Source organism: Ursus americanus, chromosome 23 (genome assembly GCF_024610735.1).
Source record: "Ursus americanus isolate L20-20 chromosome 23, mUrsAme1.1.p, whole genome shotgun sequence".
In the NCBI taxonomy this organism is placed as follows: Eukaryota; Metazoa; Chordata; class Mammalia; order Carnivora; family Ursidae; genus Ursus; species Ursus americanus.
Window position 1 is genome coordinate 17,622,605 of NC_142149.1, and position 15,620 is coordinate 17,638,224.

Below are 15,620 nucleotides of genomic sequence, written 5' to 3' on the forward strand. Positions count from 1 at the left end.
ACCCCCATCTCCTGCACACACTTCTCCTATCCCTCATTTGCAAGTAAACTGACCTTAATTTAAAATTAGGCATTAATACACAGGAACTGCTAACTGGGCTCAGGGAAGCACTGGTGGGGGTCATCTTACTGTTCCTTCTTATACTACTTGTTATAACATATTCAAAAAATTTTTCGACAACAAAAAGTCTGTCTCACCCGCCATCCCTGTGACAGGGAGAAACAGTATAATGTGTCCCACAGGTCAACTGAAACTTCGGGGGGGGGGGGTTCTGGGGCAAGGGGTGTGCTACTAATACCCGCCTCCCCATTAGCACATGCAATCAAGAGCTGCTTTAACAAAAAGCTTCCTCGCTATCCAGGCTATCCAGCCCGTCTAGGGCCCGCAGGGCTTCCTGTTGCCAACGGGGAGCTTTCCAAAAATCCTACCTCTCTGAGCCTTTGCTCCCATCCCCCAGGACACAACAATCCACTCTATCAGCCAAGTGGGGACCCTGGAAAATGTGTAATGGAAATAGTGACACACTGGAGTCTTCCAAGTTGACCCTGCAGTTCCCAAACCACAGAGCCCCAGGGTGACTCTCAAGTTCTCAAACTGGGTTTTGATCCTTTCCTGCCTGGGCCCCATGTGAATAAAAAGGGATGCGGTTCTCACAGCACCCGCCTCCACCACTCTCTGCCAGAGGCTTGGGAACCAGACCCTTCCCTGTTTGAAGCCTGGGGCTTTTTTGTTCCTTCCCTCGGGTAGCCTGTCTCTTTGTGCTAGCCCTGGCTAGCTCTCAGTCACTCATTCACTCGGCATGGACTTGCTAAGCACCTACTATGTGCTGTGCTTTGCTCTAAAGCTGAGAGGCAGTGGTCCTGACTTCAGGGAACTCACATTCTAGCGGTTGTCCTGGTTTGCTCCAGATCCTGGTTGATGAGGGAGCAGCAGGCAAGCTGAGGACAAAGCGCAAGGTGACGCCCGACAACCCCCTCCCCCCCAGGCGGGATGTATGTGACATTCCTCAGCCCTAAAGCTAAGGGAATGAAAAACAAATGGTTAACTTATAAAGATTACTCTCCTGCAAGACAGGAGTCTCCCTCAGTTTACAAATGTCTTAGTGATTTACAAGAAAAAAAGCATTCTTATCAATAACCTAGCTTCCAGAAGGAAATGTAGATAAAATTAAATGTCCTTATAACCTGCTGCCCATTGACCAATACTTGAGGATATGATGTTTCTCCTGGAAGCTCCCAACTTTTTGTCCCCCCCCCCCCCAACTATCTTAATGTTAATACCTTGCTAGAGGGAAAAACAACCTTAACTTGACAATAGCAAGGCCTCCAGTATCTCTTAGGTCCTCTTTAGCATATGAAAGTTCTTCTGAAAACCTCCCTTTTCCCTTACCTCCAACTCCAAGCATATCATCAATTGCTCCTTACAACCCCAGCGTGGCTCTTTGTGCCCGCAGGTCCCAGCCCCGTGCTTTAATAAAACCACCTTTTTGCACCAAAGACATCTCAAGAATTCTTCCTTGTGGCGCCTGGGTGGTTCAGTGGGTTAAGCATCTGCCCTCAGCTCGAGTCATAATCCTAGGGTGCTGGGATCAAGTCCCAGGTAGGACTCTCCACTCAGCAGGGAGTCTGCTTCTCCCTGTGCCCCTCCCCCCTGCTCATGATTTCTCTCTAATCAATAAATGACATCTTAAAAAAAAGAAAAAGAATTCTTTCTTGGCTGCCGGCTTTGAACCCTAACATCTTTCCTACATCACTGGTGACTGCCTGGATCAGAGATCCTCTGGCTTAGGTTTCTGGCTTCAGTTTACCACCTACAACTAGATTAAAAGATGACACTAGCTGGCAAGGTGATAAAAGAAGAGTTATATTTCTGGTTTGTTTTTTTTAAACTACCTGCAGGTAAAACAGTTTAGCTTCCATGGGTCTTATTATTTCCATCTTTTTTTTTTTTTAAGATTTCATTTATTTATTTGAGAGAGAATGAGAGAGAGAGCATGGGGGGGGGCATAGGGAAGGGGAGAAGCAGACTCTCCCGCTGAGCAGGGAGCCTGACTTGGGGCTTGATCCCAGAATCCCAGGACTCCGGGATCATGACCTGAGCTGAAGGCAGACACTTAACCAACTGAGCCACCCAAGTGCCCCTCATTATTTCCATCTTTAAAAGATGGAAGAAAAGATGGGGGGGCGGCTACTGGCTTAGTAGTAAGGTAACAAATATAGAAAATGTGCTGCTCCCAATCTCCATGAGGAACGGGCAATGCTAAAAGATAGGAAGCCTTCCTCAGCAGTTTCATCCATGAACTTATAGGAAAATAATACCTAATGAACATTTAATATGTATTATTAATATACAATATATACATATATAATCAAATGTTTTGACACCACTTTATTTTTTTTTTAAGGTTTTATTTATTTATTTGACAGAGAGACAGCCAGCGAGAGAGGGAACACAAGCAGGGGGAGTGGGAGTGCGAGAGGGAGAAGCAGGCTCCCAGTGGAGGAGCCTGATGTGGGGCTCGATCCCAGAGCACCGGGATCACGCCTTGAGCTGAAGGGAGAGGCTTAACGACTGAGCCAGCCAGGCGCCCCTGACACCACTTTAAAAGCTTTTTTTTTTTTTAAGATCTATGTTGGTGAGAGACGGTGCGCCACAAGGGGCAGAGGGAGCAAATCTCAAGCAGACTCCCTGCCCAGCGCAGAGCCTGACGCAGAGCTCTATTCCACAACCCTGATATCGTGACCTGAGCAGAAACAGAGTCAGCCAACCAACTGAGCCACCCAGAAATCTGAATATGCTGCACAAAAGTGCACTATCGAAAGCGTAGGGCTCAGATGTGGTAACCAAACACACTTGTGTACTCATCCTCCAGATCAAGAATAGAACAGGACCAGTCCCCCAGAAGCCCCCTCATGCTCCCCGTAACTAACCTGACCCCTAGGTAACCACTATCCTTATTCCTAACAGCACAGGACATTTTAGCCTGTTTTTGAACTTCATATGAAGGGAAAGTTTTGTGAGATTCATCTATCTTGTAATTATAGATTGTTCCTTCTCATTGCTGCATAAGGTAGCATTGTGTGACTACAACATTTCACCTATCCCTTCTACAGTTGTTGGACATTTGGGGGAGGGTTTCCAGTTTTTTGGCTCTAACAAATAATGCTGCTGTGAACACATTAACCCATGTAGTTCGTGTGCATCTCTACACATTGCTGTGGAATTTCCATGAAATTACAGTCACAGTGTACGCATAGGTTTAGCTTCAGTAGATATTGCCATTTTTCCAAGGCAACTTGTACCAATAGAGAGTTGCACGCAGGATGTTAGTTTTAATGTTTTAATCAGCATATATAGTGATGTTGTCTCCTGTGTTATTTTAGTTTGACATGTTCTTTATTGTATTTTCATATATTTACAAGGTCCTCACACTTGTCGTTTTAAATACATTTGTAGAGAGGTAATGTGATAAGGAAGAGGGTTGGGGACAACTGGGGCATGGCGAGTTCAGTGGGGGGAGGGGGGAGGAGAACTTAAATACAGTGGCCAAGCAGATAAAGAAAATGATTCAAGCAGCTAAGTGGGAACAGTGCCTACCCTGCATAAACAGCTATTACTCAGAAGTAGCCACCCGGTGAAACTAGAGCCTCAAAGGGAGCAATTTTTCCCCCCAGCACTTAGAGAGAAGCCAAAAATCTGGATTTTAAAATTTGGCAAATAATTCATACTTTTAGAAAACATCCTAGTGGCCAAACAAAACTTTTGTCAGTGGGCCAGATGGCCAGCCCTCTGGACTAGCCACTTAGTTCCGGCCTGGAGTTAGGGGTGGGAGAGTTTGACCTGTAGCAAGTCACCTCATTTGTTAGAGCTTAATTTCCTCTGTGGTCAAAAGGGAAAATGGAAGCCCATCCTTTTGTATAGTGATGGTCAAATAAGATAATTCAGGAGTACAGGAGTTGTTAAACACTACAAAGTACTCTCCCATCTCCTCAGGACGCCTTCCGTTGTTATGCACGGACTCACTGTACTTAAAGCATTTGAGGAGTTTCCAGATTCCTTCAAAGCGAGGCAGTTTAAGGCCGGAGCTTCCATGCATACAAATTCTTCAGAAAGTCCTTCGGATGGGATCCTGCTGGGATGCAAGGGGTTAAGAGGAAATGGCCTATTAGGGTCTTGCTAATCTGAGAAGTCCAGGACCTCAAAAGTATCTAGAACGCCACTAAAAGCCAAGACTCAAAGGAGCTAGGATAATTAACCCGACGAGGGCCAGTGGGAGCAGAACCTAGAACGGGGCGTCAGCATCCTGATGTGTCACACTGGACCCAGGCCTCGGCGGAGCGCACAGAAGACAACTCCGAGGCTCGTAGGACCGACCTAGGATGCTCAGGTAAGGCGTGTCCTCACCGCGCCGTTAGTAGCCCGCCCAAAGTGAGGCACTGGCCGCGGGGGACTGCTGTCCCGAGAACCAAGCCGGAGGAATGAACTGTCCCGGGGGGAGGTCCGCGCCCACCCAGGTCCAGACTCCACGCTGGTGGCACCTACACGCTCGGCGCCCCCGGGACCGCCCGGGAGCGCGCGAGGGCCCGACCGCAGAAAGTTGGGCGCCCGCGCCGCCGCGCGCACGCTCCGGGGCGCCCCCTCCCACCCGAGCGCCACGTGCCGCGCGCCCCCTGCTCCCAGGCCGCGGCGGGACGCCCCCGCCCCCACCGCGGCGCGTAGTGCGCAGGCGCCTCCCCGCGGGTCCGGGCGGCGGGAGCGGGAGGCGGCGGCGGGAGCGGCTTCGGTCTCGGCTGGAGACTGAGGAGAGGGCGGCGGCGGCGAGAGTTGGAGGAGAGGCGCGGGTGGCGGCGAAGGCGAAGGCGATGGCGACGCGGGGCACATGAGGCGGCGGCCGGCGGGACGGGCCGAGGCCCGGCGGAGGAGGCGGCTCCGGGGGAACACGCCGCCCGGTGAGGGGCGGCCGCGGGGTTGGCTGAGGAGCGGGCAAGGGGTGGGGTCGGGGTGGGGGGGCGGGAGAACTTGTGGGGAGGCTGGAGGAGGGGCCGGGGGGGGGGACGCGGGGAACCGGGGTCACGGGAAGAGTGCGGCAGGGGGGGCGGGAGGGGCTGCTGCCGAGACTTCCCGCCGATCCTGGAGGGGCGTCTGACCAGCGGCCCGCCGCTGCTCCCTGCGTGCCCTCCCCCTTTGTCCCTGGGCGCGCGGTTCCCAAATTGGGAGGGAAACGGCTCGGGGGTGGGTCCGGGCGGCGGCGGCCGCGCCGGGCGGGCGGGGAGCCCGGAGGACCCCGGGCGCGCACTTGGGCGGCGCTCGGAGGTGCTCGCAACTCCTCGGGGCGGTTAGGGGCGCAGGGCCGCGCCGGGGCCGCCCCTCGCCGCCGGGGCGCTTCGCCGGCTGGTCTTTGTCTCCCGAAGCTCGGCCCCTGACATCTCTCCGGGCGGCGTGCGGTTCGTTTGACCCCTTCTAACACCGCTATAGGGACTCCTGCCTCCCGCCAGTGTTTTAGACAAGATTTAAGTTCGAGGGCTGGAAGGAGGGAAACGGGGGGCCGGGGGAATGGCGCGGTCGCCTCTTGATTAACATGTTTCCTTTACTTGAAATGATTTTTTTTTTCCACTTCGTGAAACTTTGGACGACTGTTTTGTTTTCCCTTCGATCTGCAGATTCGAAATTAAGAGAAGGCGCTAAAGCTGCGATTGTGGCCAGTTGTGTGGTTGGTGGCTGCGTTTGGAGCTTTGAGTTGAAAGGATTTACGTGAATGTGTGGTTTAGAATTTGCGTTGTTTTCCTTCCCTTGCGATTGTTTCTAAGATTGGGATTACGTTTTCTTTGCGAAGCGGGCGAGTTCGGATTTATCATTTGAAGGAATGTTTGTTCATTGAGAACCTGCAATGGTAACAGATTTCATTGTGCTCACGCTTTATTAGCATCAAGACCGTACTTTGTGGAATCGAGTAAATCAAGATAGAATAAGTTCTGGATAAGCGTTATCTTGTGCCTGATTAGTCTAAAATTATTATACGTTCGTGTTGTGTATACTTTCGAGTGAATATATGTGAAAGCGCTATAAAAATCAAGCTGTATAAATGAAGGGGATTTTAATTCCTGATAAACGGAGAACAGCATATCTCGAGTACATCACATATCTGTAGGAAAGGGGTTTAATAATGTATTTTAGGGATCAAATCCTTTACCCCCTAAAGAGGGTTTAGGTATTATTCAGAGTAAGGATGCAGAAAAATAAACTTAATTCCAGAGCTTCTGACTGAATATATTGTGAATTGTGGTTACCACGTTTCCTGGAGTTTTGTTGGCTTTATTTATTTTTTTTTTGGAATTTAGCATAGTGTATTGCAGTTGCTTTAGATTTCTCAAGTGCTATATGATGGCAGAACTGAAGAAATGAACTGACTCTTCTGGGTAAGAGGTGAAAAGCTGTAGTAAACAAATCTGCATCTTAGTGTTAGCCCGATCTTTGTGAGCAGAGAGTATTGTAAGGAAAGGACATTTTGAAGAGAATACGTAGGAGCTATATGGAAGTTCTACCTATTTTATTCGTTCTGATCTGTAATGGTTTGGTGCTGTTTACTGCTTGTCTTAAACTGTTGTGCACTTTTCCAAAGTATTTCAAACATCCTTTCTAAAAGTTAATGCTCTTAGCTTCTTTTTTAGGTTGTGTGACTTCAGAATTGGTTTTCTGTCTGTGCTGGGTAGCCACCACAGCTCTCTCAAAAAGGAGCAAAGGACCCAGAGACTTTGAATTCAGTTCATGAAGGTAGAATTGACTTTAAGCCTTCAATCCAAAGGATTTAAAAAGTTAACATATCTTCAACATAACAATTTTACTTAAATACTGTTACCCTTACTAATTATTTTTATTCCCATTTATATTTGTATTATATTTATATTTATATTATATTAAATTAGCAAAAGGGAAGGAATAGAGGATCCTTCTCTGATTAGCTGCACCACCACCCTAGCTCCAGGCTCTCCTATCAAGTCAGTAATTGGGATCCTAGAATACAAAATGCATAATTAAAATCTAGATATCATTCTCTTAATAAATGCGTATTTTGTTCCATGCCTAATTCAGTGCAAAGAGATGCGGTCCAAACACTGGGCTTTTTATTTGTGGTTTGTTCACATTCAAAGTAAATGAGCTGTGTTCCCTTCTTTTTTTCATTATTATTAGTCTGGATAGTTAGTGCATCTGGGAGTATACTTACTTATTTTCAATTTGGTGTTGTGTGTGTGGTTTTTTTTTTTTACTTGCAAATGTTTGTATTTATTTTTATTAATTGGTGCTTATAGCATAGAAATGTGCGGCTCCTATCCAAAATATCTGATAGAAATTTAGGCAAAGAAAAATGGGATTACTTTTTTTTAAGACCATTTCTTTGAAAATCCATATGATAATAGATTTTAGGTGATATCATTAACCTAAAACACAGTTCTAAACCGTTAATATCAGCTAAGTGCCAACAGTTTTCAGACCTGCTACTGCAACTGATGAGTTTAGTTTTTGTGGAAATAAAGACCTATTCTTTTAAGTCTAAGCATTGCTATTTTCTACAGCTCTTTAGAATGAGTGACCAGACAATACTGGCTGGCATAGTAGTAGTACATTCTTGAATTTTGCAAACATTGTAGGGGTTGACAGCCTTCAAGTTTGTCATTGAAACCTGTGTGGAATGTGTTGCCCAAAGGGTTTTTTCCTCCTCAGGACAGAGATGAGATCTCTTTGCAGATACCGTTTTATTTCTAAGAAAAGAAGTGTTCCGTGGAATGAGTAGAGCCCTCAGTTAAAGTTTGTATTTTTGAGCTATGTTGCTTGTAGCACCAGCACAATTTGGACAAAAGTACTCTGGTAGCAGTTCATTCATTCAGTGAACTTTTTTTTTCCGTTCAGTTATTTGCTAGAATGCTCGATGCTGAAGATGAACACTGTGTGGTTTTTGCTCTCAAAGTGCTTACAGTTTAACATGCTGAAAGGTTTAGCAATTTAGAAATTCTCTGAAATCTTTGAAACAAAAGAAATGTACAGGATTTTGGAGTAAGTTTTTATGTTTTTTCCCCAATAGAAATAGAATAAACTTCATACATCCCAAATATCCTCTAATCTGTAAACTGTATTCAAGTCTCATAGTTAAAAAGGTTATTTTCATCTGCATCTTTGTATGATATATCAGTTTTGACTGAATTTATTGTTACTTAACTGAGTTACAACATTTCTTTTGGGAATGATCAGAATAAGGTAGATCTGGACTTCTGTTTTTAGGGAATTCCCTTTGGCTTATTCTTGGACCTCAGATTCCGAAATGCCCGTTTCAGAATAGGTGTTTATTTTCAGTTATTTATTTATTTTTAAAGATTGTATTTATTGGGACGCCTGGGTGGCTCAGTTGGTTAAGCGTCCGTCTTCAGCTCAGGTCATGAACCCAGAACCCTAGGATTAAGTCCTGCATTGGGCTCCTTGCTCAGTGGGGAGCCTGCTTCTCCCTGTGCCTCCTCTACCTGCTGCTCTCTTTGCTTGTGCTCTCTCTCTCTCTCTCTCTCTGACAAATAAAATCTCTTTTTTTAAGATTTTATTTGATTTATTAGAGAGAGCGAGCGTGTGCACGCCATCACGAGAGGGGAGGGGCAGAGGGAAAAGCAGATTCCCTGCTGAGCAGGGAGCCAGACATAGGGCTCGATCCCCAGACCCTGAGATCATGACCTGCCTAAGGCAGATGCTCAACCAGCTGAGCCACCCAGGCACCCCAATAGGTGTTTATTTTGATTCAAAGTTTTCCTTTCTGAAGTACTCTTTTCTCCTGGCTTCTGATTTTCCCGCCTTGCTCTCTGGCTATTCCTTCAGGTTCCCCCCCTCATCCTCTTGTACCAGATCTTTAATTGATGATCTTTCTCAAGTCTTGGTCCTCTAATTTCATTCATTATGTGGCTTCAGTTACAGTATGTATTTTGAATACTCGCAGATTTTTGTCTGCCTCCCAAACTTCTTTTCTGATCCCAGCTGCCTACTCAACATCTCTACTTAGCTTCAGAGGTACTTTGAGTTGAGATGCCCAGACTGATCTCTTGATCTTGGCTCCAAACCTAGACCTTCTTCACTGTACCATTTCATTAAGTGGCTCTATCAACAATTTACTGAGGGCAGACTTGTGATTTTTCTCTACCTTTAGTCTCCCCATCCTAGTCTAAGCCACCTTTTCCTAAGACTATTATAGTCAATTAAAAATGGTCTTTCCGGGGCGCCTGGGTGGCTCAGTCGTTAAGCATCTGCCTTTGGCTCAGGGCGTGATCCTGGCGTTATGGGATCGAGCCCCACATCAGGCTCCACTGCTAGGAGCTTGCTTCTTCCTCTCCCACTCCCCCTGCTTGTGTTCCCTCTCTCGCTGGCTATGTCTCTGTCAAATAAATAAAATCTTAAAAAAAAAAAAAAAGCAGTTAAAGACCTACTGAATCAAAATCTTCAGGGTTGAGGCCCAGGAATCTGCATTAAAAAAAATGGTCTTTCCACATTTGCTCTTGTTTTTAAAAGGGGGGATAGTATGAGATACTTAGAAAAAGTAATAAATAATACTACAATAAATACTTAACATAACCACCTTGCAGCTTAGGAAAATAAAATATTACCAGTAAAGATCAGGTGTTTCCTCACTTGATTGCATCCTCCTTCCCCCAGCTTCCATTGTAGACCTTGCACTAAGTGAATTCATTATTCCTTTGCATTTCTTTATACTTTTACTATATACCCTATATCCTCATCTATTCTCACAGCAGCTAGAATTGTCTTTATAAAACAAATCTAACCAGGTCACTTACCTGAAAACTTGTTTTCCCTTTAAGGCCTTCCCTCTTCATTTAACAAGGTGTGATCTGGCCTTACCTACTTCTCCAGCATCACGTCTTTGTACTTACTCTCTTGTTGTTATGAGTGGTCTGGCTTGCTGATTTTTTTTTTCTTTTTTTCTTTCTCCCCCCCCCCCCCAATTCCTTAAAGGTTCAGAGCTCACCCAAGGCCTTTGTACATGCTGTAGCTAATTCTGCCTTCCAATTCGGCCTGGAAGGCAGCTCCTCGATTCTTCAAAATATGCTTAAATATCACTTTTGCGGAGAAATCTTTTCTGATCCTCCTAGATTCGGTTAGGGGACTCAGTAACATACCCTTACAGCACCCTGCACTTCTCTTTTATAGGGTTTATCACAGTTTTGATTGTACAATGCCTATTTCACCATTAGATTGTTTTGTATATTTCTTAAAGTCAGGAGTAATATCTGTCTTGGGCAGCCCAGCATCACATCACCTAGCTCATAGTTCATTTTGGTATTTGACAATTACTTGAGTGCTTACTTAGTGATTTCTCTTTTATTTATAGCAAAGTAACTTCTGACAAAGCTTTTGTTCTTCTAATTAGAGGCCTCATTATTGGGGCACCTGGGTGGTACAGTCAGTTGAGCATCTGATTCTTGGTTTTAGCTCAGGTCATGATCAGGTTTTGAGATCGAGCCCCACATGGGGCTCTGAGCTCAGTGTAGAGTCTGCTTGGATTTCTCTCACCCCCTCTCTGCCCCTCACACCCTCTCTCTCTCTCTCTCAAGTAAGTAAATAAATAAAATCTTTATTTTTTGGAAAAGAAAAAGCCCCATTATTTTATGTTTCTTGCAGTATTGGTCTTATATGCCAATACAGTGCTAGTTCCTTGGAAATAGCCATGGCCTGAGCAATCTCGAGCAGTTTTAATTGACCAAAAATACAGTGGTCTCCAGTGGTATAGTATACACAATGCGTACACTTGCCTCCCAGGAAAATAATCATAGCTGGCTTAGGCAGGCTGTCAGATGTAATAAAGAAATTGAAGATTATAGGTTTTTCTTTGACATCCTGTAGCTAGTTCTGATTTTCATTTCTTCCTATTTGCTGGGCCAGGCTTCCATATAATTAATGTCCCAAGAAACTGGGACAGTTTATACATTAAGGCCAATGTTGATAGTTTTGCACTTGAGTATTTTACTTTGTAGACTTTTTAAAAAATTGCTTTTTGAGGTAGGTAATGTATTAGGTATTATAAAATTCTAAAGGTATAAGAGGATTTGCAGTGAAAAGTCTTCCTTTATTCTCTTCTCTCTCATTTTTTTTCTGCTGAAGCAATTATTATTTACCCGTTTTTGTGAATTCCCCTAGAGGTATCCATGGGTTCAGAAATTCTCCACACATATACATAAATGGGAGCATATCGTATGCACTGTTCTACAACCTGCATTGTGTACTAATGTATCTTAGGTTATTTCATATCATGAGAGATAGCGTTGTCTCATACTTTTGATCAGATGTGCTGTAATATGTTTACCCAGTCCCTTCCTGATAGACTTTTAAATTGTTTCCAGCACATTATCAGCAGTGCTTCAGTGAATATTCTTGTACATTATTTCCTATGTCTGTGAGCATATTTGTTAGATTAACATTGAGAATTGGAATTGCTGGGTCAAAAGGTATGTGCATTCTTCATATAACCAGTTCACCCCATCACAGTAAAGCACAAAGAATGTCACTTTCTATACACTCTTCCTTGTCAATGATCTGTTATCAATTCTTAAATCTTTTCCTGTGGGATAAATGAAAAGTAGTGTGTTGCTGTAGTTTTAATTTATAAGTCTTTAATTACAAGTGATATTACATATCTTTTCATATTATCAGAAACCATTTATATTTCTTTTTCTGAGACCTCCATATCCATTGCACGTTTTTCTATTGAGTGGTCTTTTTGTTATTGATCTGTTAGAGTTCTTTATGTGTTAGAGAAATTAGCCTTTTATTCTGAGAGCTGCAAATCATTTTAAGCATTGTGTATCTTTTGAGTTGTTTATAGTATTTATTTTTTGCTTTCCAAAAATTATAGTGTATAATTGGTCATTTCTTTCATTTGACCTCAAGGTTTTCTATCATTTTAGAAGTCTTCTCTACTCAGATCATTAAGAAAAAAATATCCATGGTTTTGTCTAACTTCCATTGTTTTTTGTTTTTTGTTTTTTTTTTTTTTTTCATTTTTTTTTAAGGAGTGCTTGGCATATAGTAAGCCCTCAGTACACGTTAATTCTTTTTTTTAAAAGATTTTATTCATTTGAGACAGAGAGATACACAGAGAGAGCATGAGTAGGGGGAGGCAGAGGAAGACAGAGAAGCAGACTTCCCACTGAGCCAGGAGTCCCACATGGGGCTTGTGAGCTGAGCCGAAAGGCAGACACTTAACTGACTGAGCCACCCAGGCGCCCCCAGAATGCTCTTAATAGAAGTTTATTTCCTACCTGGGGTACGTGGGTGGCTCAGTCAGTGGGGCATGTGACCCTTGATTTGGGGGTTGTGAGTTCAAGTCCCACACTGGGTGTAGAGCTTATTTTTAAAGAGAAGAAGAAGAAATTTCCTACTGCACTTTATTTGCCTCAGAAAACTGTTTTGTTTTGTTTTCCTTTGTGGTTTGGAATTACATACCTATCAGCATGGTTTTTTGAGGTAGGAAAATGGAGATGAGATCTATGCTCAGAATATGGTCTTACTAGATTCCAGTTTAGCTAATCTTCAAAGCCTTAAAGTAATAGATTATTTTGTTTTAAATAATTCAGCATGTTAACATTTAGTATTTTCTCTCGGGAGAAATCTCTTGAGTTTGTACTGAATCTCATGGGCATATTCTTATCCCAACAGAAGAATCCTTGATATGAAGGAGAAAAAAATGAAATGGAGTGATTAGGACAGAAAGTATGAGTTTTATAACATTTTCACATGTCAAGTAAAGATTTACTAGAACTCACTTATAATGGAGACTGGGAGGCGCCTGGGTGGCTCAGTGGGTTAAGCGGGTGACTTACGGCTCAGGTCACCATATCAGGGTCCTAGGATCAAGTCCTGAGTTGGGCTCCCCACTGAGTGGGGAGTCTGCTTATTATTCCTCTCCCTCTGCCCTTCTCCCTGCTCGTTCACTTGCTCTCTCTCAAATAAATAAAATCTTAAAAAAGATAATGGAGACTGGTTAAGTTTTTGGTGGCTATTTTAATAATCATTTTCTCAAATAAAGGTAACTCTTTCCAAATAGTATCAGACATTTCAACAAGCAGCAGGTAGTAGTGGCAACAACTATATATTTCAAGGGAATATTGGGTATGTTAATTTTCTGTGTTGCTTCTGGACCATTTTAAAAGATTTTTTTTTTTATTTATGAGAGAGAGAGAGAGTATGCAAGCAGGGGTTAGGGTTGGAGGGAGAGAGAGAAGCAGACTCCCTGCTGAAGGCCAGACTGCCTGACTGACTGAGCCACCCAGCCACCCCTGGACCATTTTATAGTGAGTTTCTAAAGGAATGTAAAGAGCAGCATTATGATGATAAGCTGCTGTATATGACATCATGTCAGAATACTACACTTCGGGACACCTGGCAGGCTCAGTTGGTAGAGCATCTGACTCCCGATCTTGGGGTCATGAGTTCGAGCCCCATGTTGAATGTAGAGATTGCTTAAATAAACTTTTTAAAAAACTGTAAAAAAATAAGAATACTATCTTTTGATATATCCATACAAATTACGAATTATCCTCTAGACTCTGTTTTACTCAGGAGTGGAATTTTACCTAAGTTCTGTCTTGGACCCCCTTTATGCAGGGGGGTGTAGTAACTGTATCAAAGGCTTTATGAGATAGTTTTTCTGATATATCCACTACTTAATTAGGTCTTTATGAATGCATGCAAATATGAAATTTGTGCCCCGACCTACTTGTTAAATTTCCCTCAGGGCTTTTTTTGCATAGGAAAGCTTTGCCAACTCCTTTATTACATGTTTATTGTAGAAAATACTGAAAAGCAAATAGAAATTGTTCGAAGGCCATTGTCAATGTTTGTGTATTTCCATTCAGGTATATGATATTACTGGAGGATTTTTGTTTGTCTGGCTTTTCTCTCCTTACTACATAGGAGCATTTTCCCACATAATGAAATACTCTTTTTAAACGGGTCACAAATTGGGGCTTTATCCAGCAGGTAGATTATCTGGCTTAATATTATTTAAATGTTGGGGTGCACAGTCAGTTAAGTGTCCCCAACTCTGGATTTCGGCTCAGGTCATGATCTCAGGGTTTTGAGATTGGGCTCTGCACTGTGCATGAAGCCTGCTTAAGATTCTGTCTCTCCCTCTGCATTCCTCCCGCAAAATATATATAATATATATTTTATAATATATATTATAATTTATGTATGTTATAGTTAGTTGCTAACGTGAAAGAAAAGGAGACAGGAATGTAAATTGATAGCATCCCTCTTTGGAAAAGTAGTAACCGATGGAAGCTGACATGACAATTTGCTTCTGCATATTCAACAGGAATTCATACACATATTCACCAGAAGACATATATGGAATGTTCATAGTAGCAGTATTCATAATATTCAAAACTGGAAACTACTCAAATGCCCATCAGCAGTAGAATGGATAAGTTATGATATATTCACACAACAGCAATATAGTAAAGCAAAGAGAATGAACAGACTAGAGCTAAATGCAGCAAAATTGGTGACTCAACAGATGCTGAACAAAAGTCAGACACAAAAGAGTATATTCTTTGTGATTCTGATGCAAGAAAGTCCATTTTGTATGATTCCATTTATATTAAGTTCAAGAACAGATAAACCAGTGGGTCTCAGTGTGGTATAATATTGTTCCCCAAGGGGGATTTGGCAATGTCTGGAGACATCTGTGGTTGCCACAACTGGAAGAGACCAGGGATGCTGCAAAACACCCTACCATGCATAGGACAGACTCACAACAAAGAACTATCCCTGGGCTAAACTAACTTATACTTTTAGAGGAAGGATGGTGGTTTCCCTTGGGTAGGAAGGGGTGTGATTGTGGCTCTGGGTGAGTGGTAATGTTTTGTTCCTGATTTTAGTGCTGGTTACAGGGATGTATTCAGTTTGTGACAATTCATTGAACTGCATGCTTATATTTAAGCACCTTTCTGAAGGTATTTTCCACTTCAGTCAAAAATTTGTTAAAAAAAAAAAAATCAGGGCACCTGGGTGGCTCAGTCAGTTAAGCCTCTGCCTTTGGCTCAGGTCATGATCCCAGAGTCCTGGGATCGAGCCCCACATCAGGCTCCCTGCTTGGTGGGGAGTCTGTTTCTCCCTCTGTCTCCCCGGCACTTGTGCTCGTGTTCTCTCTTTCTTTCTCAAATAAAATCTTTAAAATACATAAATTTAATATATTTTTTAAAATTGTAAAAAATCAGACTTCACATAAACATCCAAGTCGAAGACTTCTTTTAAAAGATAGGAAAGTCTTAGGGGCGCCTGGGTGGCACAGCGGTTAGGCATCTGCCTTCGGCTCGGGGCGTGATCCCGGCATTATGGGATCGAGCCCCACATCAGGCTCCTCCGCTGTGAGCCTGCTTCTTCCTCTCCCACTCCCCCTGCTTGTGTTCCCTCTCTCGCTGGCTGTCTCTATCCTGTCAAATGAATAAATAAAATCTTAAAAAAAAAAAAAGATATGAAAGTCTTGGGGCACCTGGGTGGCTCAGCTGGTAGAGCCTCCGACTCTTGGTTTCCGCTCAGGTCAGGATCTCATGGGTTGTGAGATCAAGCCCCAG

General features: G+C 43.4%; 1 protein-coding gene across 7 annotated transcripts in view; it reads left to right on the forward strand.

The window, feature by feature from the left end:
- The first annotated feature begins 4,057 nt into the window (after positions 1 to 4,057).
- Positions 4,058 to 15,620, forward strand: part of GJC1 (gap junction protein gamma 1) — a 37,741-nt gene continuing 26,178 nt past the window's right edge. For 3 of the 7 annotated variants that reach the window (XM_087854314.1, XM_045814163.2, XM_045814159.2), the window contains exon 1: positions 4,759 to 4,949. The gene's annotated coding sequence lies outside the window, so the exon portion shown is untranslated. Of the gene's footprint in view, positions 4,388 to 4,758; positions 4,950 to 5,257; positions 5,445 to 5,516; positions 6,772 to 15,620 lie in introns of those variants that run through there. The other 4 variants (XM_087854313.1, XM_045814160.2, XM_045814161.2 and 1 more) reach the window with 3 other exon arrangements.